The sequence below is a fragment of the Chinchilla lanigera genome, unplaced genomic scaffold (assembly GCF_000276665.1).
Source record: "Chinchilla lanigera isolate Chin_1 unplaced genomic scaffold, ChiLan1.0 scaffold00001, whole genome shotgun sequence".
NCBI classification, from domain to species: Eukaryota; Metazoa; Chordata; class Mammalia; order Rodentia; family Chinchillidae; genus Chinchilla; species Chinchilla lanigera.
The window spans coordinates 44,040,287-44,058,056 of NW_004955402.1; the positions used below are offsets into that span (position 1 = coordinate 44,040,287).

At 38.9% G+C, this 17,770-nt stretch overlaps 1 pseudogene; it reads left to right on the forward strand.

The window, feature by feature from the left end:
• Window positions 1–14,882, forward strand: part of LOC102006849 — a 43,460-nt pseudogene extending 28,578 nt beyond the window's left edge.
• Window positions 14,883–17,770: the final 2,888 nt, after the last annotated feature.

Sequence of the window (17,770 nt, forward strand, 5' to 3'; positions counted from 1 at the left end):
GCCAGGGGCCTGCCCAAAGGCCAATGTTCCCCGCCACACTAGCCACACATTTTCTAAGAGTAGAAGCTATTAAAATGAAGAAAATCAATATGTTAATTTAAAAAAGGGACAATTTCACTACAGGTGGTGAGAAAATGAGTGTTTGTCTTGGAGATGTACAAGTCCAAGCATGCTTTTTAACAGAGAAATTCTATTCCTCTAAGAAAGTTCACAGTTGAAAACCAATTGTCCTAATTGCAGGATCTTGCCCAGGACTCCAGATCTGTCCAACTGGGAAGTGCAAGTGTTGTAATTTGCTTTCAAGTGAAAGTAGAACTGTTTTAATACATAGAAAAAGGGAGTAGTGTTGTTTTAACATATAGAGAAAGGATGTAGTATTGTTTTAACACATGGAGAAAGGGAGCAGTAATTAGTGAGAAAGACCAAGCACAACCTCCAAGTAGTTAAGTTTGGAGGTTGAGGCCAGGACTTGCCAAGTATGTGAAGGAGGGTCTAGGACTCCAGTTTTAGGACTGCGTCAGAATAAAACTTGTTCCTGGAGGCAGGTGACTGAGGTTGGGGCTGGAGGGGATAAGGTGATCTTCCTTGACTTTCCAAAAGGAATTGTTCTTTGTTTTTGTTTGTGTGGCTGGGGATGGGACCCAGAACCTCCCCCATGATAGCAAACACTTTATCACTGAACTACATCCCCACACCCATCCGGGAAAAATTCTCATGTAGTCTGCTAGACACATCCAGGAGATGGAAAGCCTAACAGCACTATGCCTTTGTCAGGGCAAGGTTTCCTATGTCGCTGTCTCCTTTCTCTACTCTAGCATCACTTCTTAGCAACCTCCTCAATGGAGCACTGAACCATGGGGACTTTCCAAATGTGGGAAACCGAGGAAATGAGTGTATATGTGGGAAGGAATCTATGGGCTGACTCGGTAGCGGTCTCCTAAAGCAGAAGTCCCTACACAATGCAGGGTGATCTGAATTTCGTTGCCTGGAGGGCACAGATGGGGACTGCGATAGTGTGCTTCTGCGTTAGGCCTTGACGTTGCATTGCGGTGTGAGCCGTGGCAGATTCAGTTATAATTTCAAAGTCTCAGTGTTCTCACTTGAAACACCTACTGATCTAGTTGGATGAAAGGATAATTTTCCAGTTCCAGAGGTGGAAATAGCAACAAGTTCTTTTTCTTCTGAGCAAATGGGCCCTCATATAAGGAAGCCAGCTGTGCTGCGTGTGGGAGACATAGAAAGCAAACTCCAGTGCTGCCTCCGGTCTTCCCTCACCCAGTAGAGGAGAGACAAAAGAAGAAAGAGGCCGAGCAGCCCTCCTCCTCCGAGGGACACTGCACAAGCGACCTGTGGGGAGGGAGAGGCCATGTCTCTGATGGAGCTTCCTGTATCTGAGGTGTTTGGCTCCCTCTCACACTTCTGACCCCAAATTTGTATTTGTTTGTTTATTTTCCCTGTATTAAGCAATTCTCTAATTCTCTGGGCACCAGTTAGTCTCCATCACTTTGAGGAAAATGAAGGACACATATTTTTCTTCTAAAGGGAACAGAAGCCAAGGCCATGGGCTGAGCAGGAGTGAGGAGAGGGTAAAGAAGAGACGCAGTGGCCAGAGGAGGGTGAGACTGTAAAAGAAGGAGATTGTTACCCAAGAAGGTGGTGTTTTGATCAGCACCGTGGGGTTAGGACAATCCTGGGTAGAACTGAGATGCTGTATGAGGCCAAGGAAGTGTGTGGGGGTGGACTGAAAGTGACTCTTTCTTTTCTTATTTCTTTGTTTCCCCAGAGACTACCTATTTGGGGGCTGGATCTCAGTACCTATTTGCTACATAGGCTGCAAAAGGGTTAAGTGATGTTAATCAGAAGCATTTAAAAATGCTTCCTATGTAGAGCTGGTCTGTAAAATATGCGCCAAGTATTTAACCAGGGCTGGTGACACAGGTCTATCGTCCTAGCACAAACAAACAAACCAAAAACCAAAACAAATTTTTAAAAATATGTCTTTAGCTGCACTGTCACAGGTACTTTGATATCCTGGATCAGTTCAAATGTTTACCTTTCCCGGTTGTTGTGGTTTTGGGAAACAGCTAGAAATTTTATGGTACCAGGTCTGGTGAATAAAGTTCATGATGAGACACTGTGATGTTTTTATGAGCTTGTCTTTTCGTTAGATGGCACTCAGTGGCAACATTCACTGTATTTTTAAAAATCATACCTTGTGATGATACAAAAGAAGACTTCCAGAAGTGCTTCTGAAAGTGGCAAGAAATAGAACAAAATAAAAGACTGATAATAGGAAACAGGGAGATAAATATTTTGCACATGGCAAAAGGACCAAGAGATAGAGGGAGGAGAGTGGGAAGGAAAGGAAGGGGACATAAAAACAATTAAGATGTGTTACATACATTTAGTAATTCTCCATCATGAATGTAATTATTATATGCTGCAAATATATATTAATAAAAATTTAAAAATACAGCAAAGGGGAGTGTTTTGAGGGGAGGGCTAATGGCAATGTGTATTTTGCTGTGACAAATTTTTAAAAAAATTTAAACATCCACCGTATATTTTGAGTACCCCTTGTACTACGGAATATTTAGTGATGTAGATTTCTCTAATAGAGAAAAAGATATTAACCAGCCTTTCCTGTTATTATATTGACACTTTTTCATATACTTAAAACATATTTTATATAAGTAAAAAAAAGTAAGAGATACTATCATATAGCAAGTGTGGTGTCAACTTAGCAAACTGGAAAGTTAAACTCTGACTTGGGGTGAGTAGAAATGAAAGCCAGTCTACTTCACCCTTGTGTAGTTATATTGTACTTGCTATAACCCACGTGGTTTAATGTGACTAGTACATGCAAATAGGAACAATAATTTTAGAAAGAACACTTTCTTTTTTCTTGGCAGTCCCGGAGATCAAACCCAGGACCTCTGGCAGTGGTAGGCAAGTGCTTTACCACTGAGCTACACTTCTTGTCTAAGAACAAGAGTTCTTTTTTTTCAAGAAGAGGGGAAAGTATGATAGATTTCTCCAGCAGCCTAAATGAGTGATATCTTCCAATATATTATTTGGTAATATATTAGTGTCTTGTTACTGCAGTAAGGGTTCTAGAAGGGCTAATTAGAAATATCTGTAATGACTTCTTTTGGTGGTATTTGGGATTGAATCCAGAGCCTTGAGCTGACTGAGCTACATCCCAGTCCTTTTTATTCTTTTAAACTTTGAGACTGGACCTTGATAAGTCACTAAATTGCCCAGACTGGCTGGAACATGGAATCCTCCTATTTCAACCCCCGCAAAGATTAAACAAATTTTATAGTTTAGCCTAAGCTGGTGAAGTTTGCCTTTTCTCCTATAAAACCTCACTAGATATCAGCAAGGGAGTCTTTCTAGGTAATTCTACACTTTAAAACAGATATGCTGATATAATTATTTTGTCTTAGTAGGCAAGAAAGCTACCTAGAAGTTTCCATGTGTACACACACAGCTGTTTGCTTACTAATCACATTCAAGCACAGCTTTAAAGTCAGATGCAGGAGCTGGGGATTTAGCTCAGCGGCACAGCGCCTGCCTGGCAAGCGCAAGGTCGGGTACCAGAAAACAAACAAACAAACAAAAATCAGATGCAAAAGTATCTTTCTATGTTGATTTTAAACAGTAATTTGTCATTTAGAATTTCAGAGTCATTTGTAAATAGAATCCAAGAAATTGACCATGACTGTTAAGTGCAAGCACCATGTGGTGTATTGGTTTGTTTTTTTGATCCTCTGTGCAGTATAATTACTAGTCCTCATGAGAATTGGAGCCCACCTAGTCAAGACTTCCTCTCCATGAACTTGAGTGAGATGAGAATTCAATATTTGTGTGTGATTTAAAGTATTTCTTCCTAAAGCTGGGTTTGGTGACACACACCTGTATTCCCAGCACTATGGGAAACTGAGGCAGGAGGCTCATAAGTACAAACCCAACCTGGGCAATGGAATGACTTAGTGAGTCCTGTCACAAAATCAAATAAATAAGTAAATAAATTTTGAAAATGGGCCAGGAGTGTCGCTTAGTATGAAGGCCCTTGATTTAGTCTCTAGTAACCACCTGCCACCCCCCCCAAAATTCCCTCCTATTTTAAGGGCTCAAATATCCCTAAGCAACATATTTGAGTTCAAGAGCATAGAAGGTTAGTGCATCTAGACTTCCATAAAATGAATATTAAAGTGAAAAAATTCACAACATTTATTTGAGGGAAATAAAACATTTTTATGCTTCAGGCCCAAGTCTCAAATTTATGTTATTTGAAAAAAGGCCTCAATATGAAACAATTCAATCTCTGAATATAAAATATCTCAGATTATCACTGTTTTTTATAAAATCCTAAGTGTCAGTTTCTTCAAATTTGTATTTTAATCACATGGCCTTGCCTTTTATTTTAAAGTAATGATTCTGTATCATGTTTGTATGGTACTTTTAGATAACTGAAGCCATCAAGTTTTATGAGTTTTGTCTATGGCAGGATGACAGAGCACAGGATAAAAAGTTTAATCTGTCCTTTAAAAAGGACATAAAATAAGAACACATTCTCAAAGAAGGTCATGTTTCAAGAAGATGGGAAAGTATGATAGATTTCTCCAGCAGCCTAAAGTATTTTTTTTTTTTTTAACTATGAAACTATCTTTAGATTTAAAAGGGAAAAAAGATTGGGGATAAAATAAAAGTAAAGAACAGCAATCCGCATTGCTCTACCCAGAGCAGGAGAAATTATCTGATGCTGAGAGAGGATCTCAGACAACTGAGGAGCAAGACTTTTTTTTTAATTTAGCAGAGTTTACTTGAACAAAAGAAGTGATTCTTGACTAGCAGTCAGACTTAAAATCATTCAGAGTACTGTATTCCTAAGAAACTTTAAAAGGATGATTTGAGGTATTTCTATTTGGACTCCAAACACAGCACATAAAAATTAAATAATTACATTTATTTAAAAATTACAGATTCTCAGAAGATATTTAATTACTAAGGGATTTTTTTTTTAAACTATCTGTTAGTTGACATGGTTGAATAGCATTCCCCAAAGTCATGTCCACCTGGAATCTCAGAACATGACTTTATTTGAAAACAGAGTTTTTGGAGATATAATCGAGTTAAGCTGAGTTCATACTGGGTAGGTTTAACCCTAAATTCAATGACTGGCGTTTGTCGGGGAATCTCATATGAAGACACAGAGACATACAGAGAGGATACCAGACGACGACAGAGCACATATAGAGTTAAGAGCCCACAAGCCAAGTTCATGGCAGGCACTAGAATGCTAGAAGAGAAGCAAGGAAAGAGTTTTCCCTGGAAATTCCTCAACAATGTGATCCTACCAACTTCTTGTTTACCAACCGCTGGCCTACTGAGCTGTGAGAGAATAAATTTCTGTTGATCTAAACCATCAAGCCTGTGGTACTTTTTATAGCAGCTGTAGGAAACCAATATAGTTAGTGTGAGTAGACTGTGGTGATCAAAGCACTGTGATAATTGAATTTTTTTCTAAAAGTTAAGATGGACAACTAATAATAGAGCCTGAATGAGCCCAAAATGTTTCCTGTTGAAGAATGGAGTTCACAGGTTTTTGGTTCACAGTTTACTCAAGTACAACTAGTAGACTGCCTGGAAATGGGAAGATGATTCTCTATTTATTATGGCGTATGTCTAGATGTCCCCCAAAGCTTTGTGCAATCATAGGTGGGGCTTTTTGCAGAGCTGGTTGGATCTAGAGTGTGTGATGCTGGGATTAACAGTGTATGATAAATAAATGATTCCACTGATTGGTTTGGAATAGTTCTGGGTGTGGACCACGAGGAAGCCCACCCTGGGTAGGGTGCTACCTTCCCTAAGGGCACGCAGCATGGAGGGAATATAAGAGGCAGAAAGAAGGCTGCTGTCGCTCACTTGCCGCTTCACTACTCTAGTGTCTTCTCCCTGCCATCAGCTTTTTCTCCTTTGCAATGCACCTCTGCCGAGCCACCCTGAATTGGAACCAGCCACTTATAAACTGAAACCTGTATAAACTGTGAGCCAAAACTAAACCTTTTCTCCTATAACTTTGAGTGTCAAGTATTTTGTCTCAGCAATGAAAATGTAACTAACACACCACTGTAAATACAAACAGGCTTGGTATGTTTTACGGTATCTTTAATGTCAGTAAATTGATTCCTGCACAGAAACATCCTGTGCAGTTCCTGAAATTCTTACTTGCATTTTTGTATTTTTCTTTATCTCCAGAGTCACCTACATAGATACATAATATTTAATTTACTTTATTTTTCATTTACTTTCAATTTATAATTACAAACATTACATTTTTTGCCCTCTGAATGCTCTACAAATTATACTGACATTTATTTATCAAACTTTTTAAGGTTATAAACCCATTTTGTGATTTTTTTTAGGAACAGATAATATTTTATATGCTGATAAGTATAATCAAAGTGTAGGGATTACACAAGGGATGACCTATCATGATAGAAATGTGAACAGAAATTTAATTCATTATCTTACTAATGGTCACTTCCTGCTGTAGTCACCAGCCTCCATGCCCTGTTTCATCCTTCTAAAAAATTATAGAATTTTATGACCTTTTTTCTGAGTACTACTATCTGAAAGGAATCTTTATAGACACTCTTACCCAGAGTCCTAATGCAATGAAAGACCCGCTCAACATCATATTTTCCTAGCAATGCATAGGTGTTTGACCCTGATTAATGCCTATTCTCCCTCTTATTCTCGGCCCACATCTCACCTCTTGGCAATCTCAATTCCTTTTTATTTTTTTATTTTTTCATTTTTTTTTTCTGGTACCGGGAATCAAACTCATGACCTTGTGCTTGCCAGGCACGTGCTGTGCCACTGAGCTAAATCCCCAGCCCCGTCAATTTCTTTTTATATGAAGAATAAATTCCTTGTTCATAAATATATGCCTAAAAGTGGCAAATGAACATTCTTTTTGAAATAGGTCCCCATGATATCAACATAGAGAAATAAGGCAGGATGGCAAGGCAAGGCAATATTACAAATAGGACCCAGCAACAAAATGTGTATCTCAATTTGTCAACACGGTGTGGAGAGAGCAACATGTGAAGGAAACCCTTGGCTTCTAGCTGCTGCCACTGCTTATAACTTCCCTGGAAACTTATCTGACTAAAAACAATACTTTCCCGCTGTGTTTTTATCATTTCAGTATCTCATTGACCTGCAACATGTTACTGTGCTTTTTACTTGACTTACATTGCTTTTTACTTGACTTACATTACATTGGCTGGGGATTTAGCTCAGTGGCATAGAAGCTAAAAACCATTGGCGTAGTCCATCCATTAACCTACATAACCGTAAAAGCATAGGTGTTTGTCCTTTGGTGGCATTTATCCTGAAGCAGTGACGTTTAGACTAACCTCTGAATTATTATTGGGATTTTTCTATCTCTTGGCTTGATCTTGTAAACACTGAGTTGGTACTTGTTGACCCCTGGGACCACGAGATTTAAGAAAGCTGATGAGAGGAGAGGAAATTATGTGAATGATGCTGGAGAGTTAGATGATCTGAAACTTTGTGAATGCACTTGGTTGTCACATTCTAGGAAGTGCAGGCAGCTTTCATAGTATTAATTACATATTAAGATATATATATATGTATATTAGCCAGCTAACATAGGACGTATATTAGATTTAAAAGCCAGGATTTTAGAAACTGAGAAATTTTCTAAATGGAGAGTCCAGTAGGAAGCTGTTACAGGTAGTCATTTCAGAGGGAACAAAGAAAGAAATCACAACCGTAGGATAATATCTTCAGATCTTGGGGAACATGCTAGTGATTGTCTTCAAAGTCAAATGGCCTCATATCACCAATTTTGCTGACTCTGAAAGAGACTAGGATGTGTAATAAAAATAAAGACATCAAGAAGCAAAAGAAATAGCAGGGCTGTGGCCCTCTGGGTTAAAGATCACCACCCACCATTTCAATGCATTGGCCTTTGAGATCACCACCCACCATTTCAATGCATCATCTTTTCTTTACAAAGCACCCAAGTCTTTCTGTTGGACAGCTTTTCTTCCTTAACGTACGTGAGTGGTGGAGAGTTTTTTAGAGCTTTCAATGCTACTAAACAGCCGGCCGTGGCATGCATGCCATAGTTAACCACAGACCTACAGAAAACAAAGCGCTTTTGTTAGAACTGGGAGATGGTATTTCTGATTTTAAGATGTAAGGTTCTTAGATTTTTATCCCTCTTTATAGTGGATTAGACTTTTGCTCACAGTGGTAATTTTGAAAAAGTTTCTGTAAAATATAACAAATAGGGCCCAGCAACGCAACGTGCATCTCAATTTGTCAACAGGGTGTGGCGAGAGAGACGTGAAGGAAATGCTTGCCTGCCAATTGCTGCCCCGCTTGTAACATCCCTGGAAACTTCTCTGACTAAAAACAATACTTCCCGGCTGCTTTTTTTGTCATTTCAGGATCTCATTGAGCTGCAATATGTCACTGTGTTACAAAATTAAGCAGGGAATTGAAACAAGGAAACCTTTACTGCTAAGAAATGTAATAAATAGTGCTTGTTTTATTTGATGATTTCTAAGCTTTCCAATTACGTAAATTGTACACAATTTTTTATAGACAAAATGCCAATCCTCAGTTTATTTGGTTCAGCTTTTTGTGGCAGCTCTATGTGACTAGCAATATATAATAAGGGTTTGATAAGCACGTAGGTGCCCAGAGACTGGCTCCCAATGTTTATTATATCCACCGAGGACCGTGAATACTGTGGGTCAGTCATTCTTCAGCAAGGCATTGGTCTGGTTCTATTTTCATAGAGTCAGACTAGTAGTTAAAAGAGTTTTATAGGCTTTTAAATAGTATATGTTGGGGCTGGGGATTTAGCTCAGCCGCACAGCGCCTGCCTGGCAAGAGCAAGGTCGTGAGTTTGATTCCCGGTACCAGTAAAAAATAAATAAATAAATAAATAAATAGTATATGTTGAATTTTGGTAGTTCACCATTAAAGTTGAAATTGTTAATGTTCAGTGTATATAACTGAATTTAAGTATAAATTTTTGATGAAAAAAAGATGCTTAGATATAAGCAGTGGCTCAAGGCAGATTTCCATACCGCTTGGGTTAGATAGCATAATATTAACTGTGTGTGTACATGCATGAGTGTTTGGGAGGGTGTATTTATTACAGACTTGGTGGTTCAAATAACAGAACAACTGGAAATCTGAGGTTAAGGTTTTGGAAGGATTGGCTTCTTCTGGGGCATTTTTCCTTGGCCATCTTTCCCTTATGCCTTCGCTTGACCTGTCCTCTCTACTCAGCTAACCAAATCTTTCCTTACAAGGACATCAGTCATGCTGGGCTACAGTTCACCCAATGACCTCGTTTTAATTCTATCATCTCTTTAAAAGCCCTGTCTCCAAATACAGTTACATTTGAGGTACTGAGGACTAGGACTTCAGCACAGGAATTTTGGGGGAACACAGTTTAGCCTATAACAGTTGTACAATCTCATTGATGTATAATTTATGAGGTAAGTTATAAATTTCGCTCATCTTGTGTGTGTGTGTGTGTGTGGTTGAACCATAGGCAGGGGTTTCAGCCACTGAGCTTCACTCCCAGTCTTTTTTGTTTTTATTTTGAGATGGTAAATTTTTACCCATCTTAAGTCTAATAAGTATTAGTAATTTTTGGCAGCCTTGTTACCATCACTACAGCCCAACTTTAGAATTACATGGTTTATTCTAAGTCTCAAAACACACAATAATTTTACCAGAGTATTAGATGACATTCCAATTGTTACATTCTTTTGTTTTCAATCGCTCCATTCTTAAATTACTAAAATGTATATTTTAATGATGTTAGAGCTCTTGCCTATGGCTTGACTTTTTAAAGTAATTAATTAGTATCACAGTGTTACTACATTTACCACTTACATCCTGAACTTTTTTGGAGAAAAGCCTCGTTTTTCTTATAGGAATAGAGACACAAACTCCAAATAATCGACCTAGAAGTGAAGATGTGTTGTAAGCTTTCACGGAGAGGGTTTCATCTAACTTTGAGAGTCACTTTGATAGAATAGAAGATCACTGGACCAGGAGTTGGGAGATCTGAGTTTAGAATGAGCTCTGTGCTTTCCAATCTGAGCCTCAGTCTTCTCAACTAAATACGACCTTGCTTCCCATGCAAGGTTGTTCAAAGTGTCAGATGAAATTATATAGGGCAAATAATTCTTTTCTTTTTGTTTTTGAGACACAGTCTCATTATGTAGCTCAGGCTGGCCTTGAACTCATTATGTAGTTCAACTCATTATGTAGCTCTCATTATGTAGCACAGGATGGCCTCAAACTTGGGATGTTCCTGTTGCCTCAGTCCTCCAAGTGCTGGGATCGTAGGCATGTGTGCACCACCATACTCACCTAGAGTTAACAATTTTTGAAAAAATCTAAGTTGTAATGTAAATACAAGGTGGTATTTCCTTTTGAAGAGAAAGGGGCCCCTTGATATAATTAAAACCAATGACAGCAAAACGTGGATTCTTCTGTCCTATCAGCAGTTTACCCCGTTGCTCTGAAGCATAGTTTTCCTGCCAGGAGCACAAATTTTAAACTGGTTTGTGGTCTCATTAGTAATGTACTAAAAAGGGGGCCTAAAGGAATTGGCTCAAAAGCATAAAGAGAGACTAGAGGATATATGGACTGTTATAAAAAATCAAAATCCAAGTTCATGAGCCGAAACCAGATTGCTTTTAAATCCATCTCACCGGGTTGTACTTAGGTACTTCAGGAGAGCTGTGTTCAGCTTTAAGTTTGCTTTGCTTTGCTCACAGGATTTCTCCGCAAAGAGTTCTGTACTGCTGGATAACAGTGAGGGGATGAGGAAGGACCACGCATGCCTGTCATATATTTGAATGCTGATCAAGCTGGCTTCAGCCAAACTATCCCTGTCCCAAAGTCACACTTCTGTTTAAATTGAAACCTGTGTATAATGTATAAAGTAATGTATTGTAGTGAACTGATTTAAGTAAGGCTTCTTTAAAACTCATCATTTTATTTTATTTATTTAAAAAAAAACCTCATCATTTTAATTGAGGTCTTTAGTTCTTGTACCAGCACAGAAGGGAATTCCTTTCTTTGTAAAATGAGCAGCTCTTTGAGGCAGGGTGTGAACATGCAGGATGGGTTTGAATGGAGGCAGCTCTCAGGAAGATCCTTTAGGACAGTCATGACAAACGTATGGCATGCACATTACTGTGTTTTCTTTTCAGGCAAAAGGTGTTAATGCATGAGCTGTGTTTTCTAGACGAAAACCTCAGTATTCAGGTTTAACTGCAGTGTTGGCACTTGGTGATAAAGAAGTGGGTTTTGGATTGCAGCTTGGCAATCAGTCTTAAAAGGTTCACCATCTTGGTTTTAGGAAATGCGATTCTCACAAAACTATCTGTGCCTCTTAGTCTTGTGCAGAGTTCACTGAGAGGTGCATACATGAACCTCCATTTGTGGACCTACAATCTAGCACTTGTAACCTTAAGTGAAATAAAGCATCCGGCTGGAGATGTAGTTCAAAGTTCAAGCACGTGCTTGATATGGGCAAGGCGTGGGGCTCAGTCCTCAGTCAAACAACAAAAGTAAAACAAAGCATTAGTTAACTATATTTAGAAATTATGGTTGGCAATTCTTTGACTGAATCACTCAGAATTGTAAGGAACTGGCTTGTTTTTAACATTATATCTTATTTGTACTAGAAAACAGCTTTCTAAATGAATTTTCCCTTTTTCAAATTGAAATCATAGGCAGTGTACTGAATCACATATAGAAAGAAATCAGATAACAGAACATTTTGTGAGTTTCCCCAGGATGTTGATGTAAAATACTCTTTTCACAAACAGGCCCATTTGAGTATAGTTGTTTTTCCTTCATTGAAACTGAAGTCTGGCCAGTGCCTGCTTGGCAAGCTCAAAGTCCTGAGTTCGATTCCTGGTACCAAAAAAAAAAAAAAAAAAGAGAGAAGGAAATGGAAGTCTACCTTGTGTCTCTGCATATACAACACTTTCAGGAAAGCCCTTCAAACAGCTGTGGTGAAGGGTATCTCCAGATCCCAAGATCATGACTAAGATGTGTCTGCATTAGATAGGTCTTTCAGCAGAGGAGCAAAGTGCAAGGGAAGGGACTCTAGAATTGTTTGAGATGCAGTCCTGAGGCTTTTTGAGGTTACACTCATTAAAAAAATAACTTTGGGTGGAACTTCAGAATGAGAGTTGCGATCTTTGACTGCAAAATCTATGTTCAGAACTCCTCTAAGCCATGGGATTGGTGAACTTCATCCAGGCTGGGATCCATGTTTTAAATCAGAAACTTTCTTCCCCTTATTCCTTATATTCTTTTAAAGCAAGAGTAAATAAAAACCTGAGTTTTCCAGATCTAAATTTCCATGCTTATTGATTCTTTTTTTTTTTTTTGTCTTTTTAAGACAGGGTCTCGCTATGCAGTTCAGGCTGAACTTGAGCTCACTTTGTAGCCCAGGCTGGTCTCAAACTCACAACGATCTTCCTGCCTCAGCCTCCCGAGTGCTGGGATTACAGGCGTGCACCACTGATTCTTTTAATAAAAGTGTTTCCAGGACAGTCATCTCTAAATTATTCCTTGTCTAGTAATATGTGGAAAATCACGAAGGCACCTACTTCTAAGGAGATTTGAAGATGTTTTAAGAGGTCAGCTTTAATTACAAGTTATACAACATGAGCTTCTGGGTCTGTTAATGATTACCCTGAACAATGTTTCTTCTAAGCAATGGTACTGGGCATCAGAACTTGCTTTGTTTTTTTCTGACTGTATAGAAAGTGGCATTGTATGTTCTTGCAGTGTAAGAAGCTGCTCATTTTCCTCCAGGTTTTAGAGTTTCCATGATCAGGTGGAAGACAGGTGGAGGACAGTTTTTGTTTAGCAGAGGACTGGGCCCATCTTTCCCTTAATGCACGACAAATTTTGTGGATTACTATTGGTAGAAAGCTTTCAGGACACCCCTGTGGATTAGCCAGTGTAGAGAAAAGGACACTTTGGAGAACAACCTTTGAGGAAGGCTTGTGGGGAAGAGAAAAGGTAAGAAAATCCAGATCTACAAAAGACCTTCAACAAAAGCAAGGGAGCAAAGTACAAATCAACTTTAAAATAAGCACATCGCAGCTATTTCCAAATCAAATCAGTGCTCAGTCTATGCACGTGAAAAACTTGCATAACTAAAATGAGGGCTAGACTTCTAAATATTATCTGACAGTACCAATGTATGCTTGCATTTTCACCCAATCAATATTTCTTACTGTCAGATGTATCCCTAAAGCCCTGTTAAGGTTTAGAAATACAGAAATGAGTAAGTCCTGTAGGCATGGGTGGTGGTAGAATCTCATTGATTGTTGCTGTCAAATGACTACACCCAATAAGCAACCCAGAGTTATGGGGCCTTCCTCACCCAGCCTGGCCAGGCTACTCCAGCAGAGGTACCAGCAATATGGCCAGTAAAGTTACAGTGGTTATGGCCAGGCAGCAGACCCTTCAGGCTATGTCAGAGAAGCTATGGTTCTGTGTACAGGCTGTGGTAGTCAGTTCTTCAGGGATATGGCTCCACGGTGGCTACAGGGGTAACCAGAGTTCTCAATCACCTTACTGGCAGCAGTCCTCTAATGCTGGCTATGACCAGCAGCCCACTCCCAGAAGCACCTTAAGAAGATGTGGCAGCAGTTCTCAAAGCAGTGCCAGAGTGGGGGCTGTGGCCAGCAGTCTGGCTATGGTGGATATCAACAGAGCTATGGACAATAGCAGAGCTCCTCTGGTTCCCGTTAGGGCTACAGACAGCAGAATCAGTACAACAGCAGCAGTGGAGGTGGTAGAGGCAATTAGGGCCAAGATCAGCCCTCTGCGAGTGGTAGTGGTGGTGGTTATGACAATCTCACCAGAGTGGTGGTGGTAGTGGCAGTTATGGGGGAGGCAACAGGACCAGGTGAGCTGAGTGGTTACAACCATAGCAGTGGTGGTTATGAGCTCAGAGTTCATGGAAGTGGCTGTGGAGGCAGAGGTGCATAGGCAGAAATAACGGTGGTAGCTTCAATAAATTTGGTGGCTCTTGGCAATGATCATGTCATGATTCTGAGTAGCATACTTCAGCAAACAACGTCATCTTTGTGCAAGGTCTGGGTGAGAGTGTCACAATTGGGTCTGTGACTGTTTACTTCAAACAGATTGGTGCTATCAGGACAAATAAAAAAACTGGATGACGTGATTAATTTGTACACAGATAGGGAAACTGGCAAGCTAAAGCGAGAGGCAACATTTTCTTCTGATGACCTGGTTTCTGCTAAAGCAGTTATTAACTGTTTGATGGTAAAGAAGTATTTGAGAATCTTATCAAGGTCTCATTTACTACCTGCCAAGCAGACTTCAATTGGGGTGGTGGAAATGGTTGAAGAGGCTGCTGGAGGACCCATGGGCCCTGGAGGATACAGAGGTGGTGGTCATGGTGTTGGTGGCTAGGGAGGATTCCTCTAGGGAAGGTGGTGGAGGCGAGTGACAGCAGTGAGCTGGGGACTGTAAGTGTTCTAATCCTAACTGTGAGAACATGAACTTCTCTTGGAGAGATAAATGCAACCTATATGAGGCCCCTATACCAGATGGTCCAGGAGTGTGTCCAGGAGGCTCTCATAAGGGGGGTAACTATGGAGAAGATTGTTGTTAGGCACAAGAGACTACGATCAGGGTGGATGCCAGGGCTGTGGAAGGGACAGTGGGGACTTCTGAGAGGGCCTGGTGATAGGGAGAGAGGTAACTTCAGCCCTGGCAAGACAGACTTCAGGGATGAGCACAGATAGGATGGAAGGGACTGGAACAACTTTTCTTCCAGTACCTAGTACTCATTATTTTGTAATCTTCTGACTCTTGATCATCTATGGATTTTTTGTGTTGGACTATGGAATTGTAAGCATACTTCTGGTTGTCATTAAAAAATATTGTTCTAATTATTTAGTTATTTTTTGATATTTGAGACAGGGCCTTTCTATGTAGTTCAGGGTAGACTTCAGCTTACTATGTAGTTCAGGCTGGCCTCAAACTCATGGGGATCTTCCTGTCTCAGCCTATCCACCCAGTGCTGGGATAACAGGTGTGCACCACCACACCTGGCTTAAAAACCATTGTTTTACAAAAAAAGAGTAAGACACGGTTTTTATCAAGATAATATACATATTAATAAAAGATATTGTAGTAATTTTTAAAAATAAGAAATCTTTTGGAAATGTGTTATTATGGAATGAATAAAATTTATGAATCAGATTTAAGATTTTAGTGCCTTCATCGTGAAATGGTAAGACAAATCATCTATCTATATTGGAGTTAATATTAATTTGTTAATGTGTAGTACTTTGATATCAACTGTATCAAAATGAGCTCATTTTTATCAATGAAACATGATATATTTTTTAATTTCAGTGGCAGCTGCCAAAAGTATATAACCTTTAAAATGCTTATCATGACTCATTGAATTGAGTTGCACTTGTATCAGTAAATACTTGATTAAGTACTGAAATTGTTTGAAAAGAAACTTGCTGAAAGAAAACATCTTTCAATAATTGCTTTTCTTTTCATATCTGCTCTGTGCCATAATGCACACTCTACCATCCTTTGGAAATATTTACTTGGTTGAATAAAACAGAATGTTTTTTTAAAAAATGACTCATTCTTATACCAAGAGCAAGGCAGTTCCAGAACATAAATTATTTGTGGCATCAACAATGACAGACTTCAAATTTTGACAGCAACCCTGAATGTGTGTGTTGAGCCACCAGAGAAACACTTAAGGGCCACTGAGTCTATGACCTGACAAACTCTGGATAGCATTTGAATGGTAAGTTTAGTATTCTACTTTCTAGATGTACAGACTGAGCTCAGGGAAGTGAGTGTAGTCTTTAATGCTTTAGTTTGAAGATAAGCCCAGAGAAATGGTTAGAATTCTTGAGTCTTAACAAGCTGTCCTGGCCTCTAAGTCTGGTTTTCCCCTAAATTAGCTCATAATTTTGGCTGGAAGAGAAACCCTAGTCTTTAATTTTAAAGTTTAATCTCCACCCTTAATATGCACATAAGTCAGTGTCTTTTATATCAAAGTACCATGTGCCAAAGGGAAAGAAAATACTTAAAATTTCTTTCTCTAAATACTAATAAAAATATTGGACTTGTTTGATTTAAGGTACAATGAAATAAGTAGCTGTAGAACTAAAACATCTAAAAACAAAATTTAGTTTTTGTTAGCTCCTGTTCAGGCTAAAAAGGCTCTTAATTGAAAGTGTACGAGGAAAGACTACATCAAGTCTCAGACTATAATGAAGTCACTTATTAGAATAGAAAATTTTAAAATAAAAAAGTACCTGTGTAATTCTACTTAATGAGAGCTTCTTGGAAATGCACTCCTTTCTGTTTTGTGATTAACGATGACTAAGCCCAACATTGACAAGTCTTCAAAGTATTTTAAATCAGACTATTTCAGTATTCTCAAGTAAGTCAGAAGAAAAAAAAATACACCAGTAATGATATTTTCCCCCTGCTTTGATGATAGGAAGAGTAGATGCCAAGCCAAAAATAGCTACATTTCCTTTATTGTTTTAAGAAACATACCATATGTAATTGAGAATAATGATATTTAACATTACAATGAACTCAGAGAACTTATTATGGCATTTTCTTTTTTTTATTTTTATTTTAAAAATAAAAGGAGCAAAATATTAACAGACAGACAACATTTTACAAAATAGCAAAGGAACAGTACGGACAGTACGGAGTTACAAACAAAGTGGTAGGGAATTAACAATGCTTGTTGTATTACATATTGATATCTTCAAAGTGGTTTCTCATGAAAACAGATATAGACATGCAATGCTGATCAACCAGGGACTCACTGACAGTTTCTTTCAGCAAAAAAATACAAGACAGTAGAACAGCCATGTCGACTATCCTGCATATACATACATACAAAATTTCTCCTTCTTTCCCTTCTCTTTTCCCACATCCCAGTTGTATTACGGCATTTTCTGATGTCCACAAAAGGGCATTCAGCTTTTAACCTTTTGTATTCTGATTTTTCCTAGTTTGTTGAAGCTAAAGTTATTTTCACGTTCCTTGGAGTTTGGAATGTACACTTCCGAGGTCCCAAAAGGGAGATAGAACAATTGTGTGGAAAGGAAGGTAGAGCAATTTCTAAAAGAATAATGGGAACATACAGATGACAAAGTATTTTGTGTGTGATTTCTAGATGTGGCTTGGATGTTGAAATCTGGGCACTTCTAAGACATTTAAATGATTTATGGAAAGGAAAGAATTCTTTATTTCACGTATGAATGGGCAGAATCCTTTATTTCAGTATTTCATGCACTCAAGATCTGTGTTTTATTCAAACATTTCATTTTTAAAATTCCAACATATTTCAAATATATAGAGGAGTACATACTTTCACTTAATAGATAGATATCTATTGACAGCCTACATGGTCTTCATGTTTGGGATACAGCAGAGAACCATATAGGCAAAATCCCTGGCTTAATAGGCAAAAGGTTCTAGCTGAAAACACAGGAACTAAAGAATTACTGCCGAAACAGACTTGACTAGACGACAGGCAATGAGACCTTCTGCACAGATGAGCCATAGGCTTTGCGTAGCTTCCCCGTGGAAATGGGCAGGGGCAGAATATAGGGGTACAGACGCTTAGACTCTG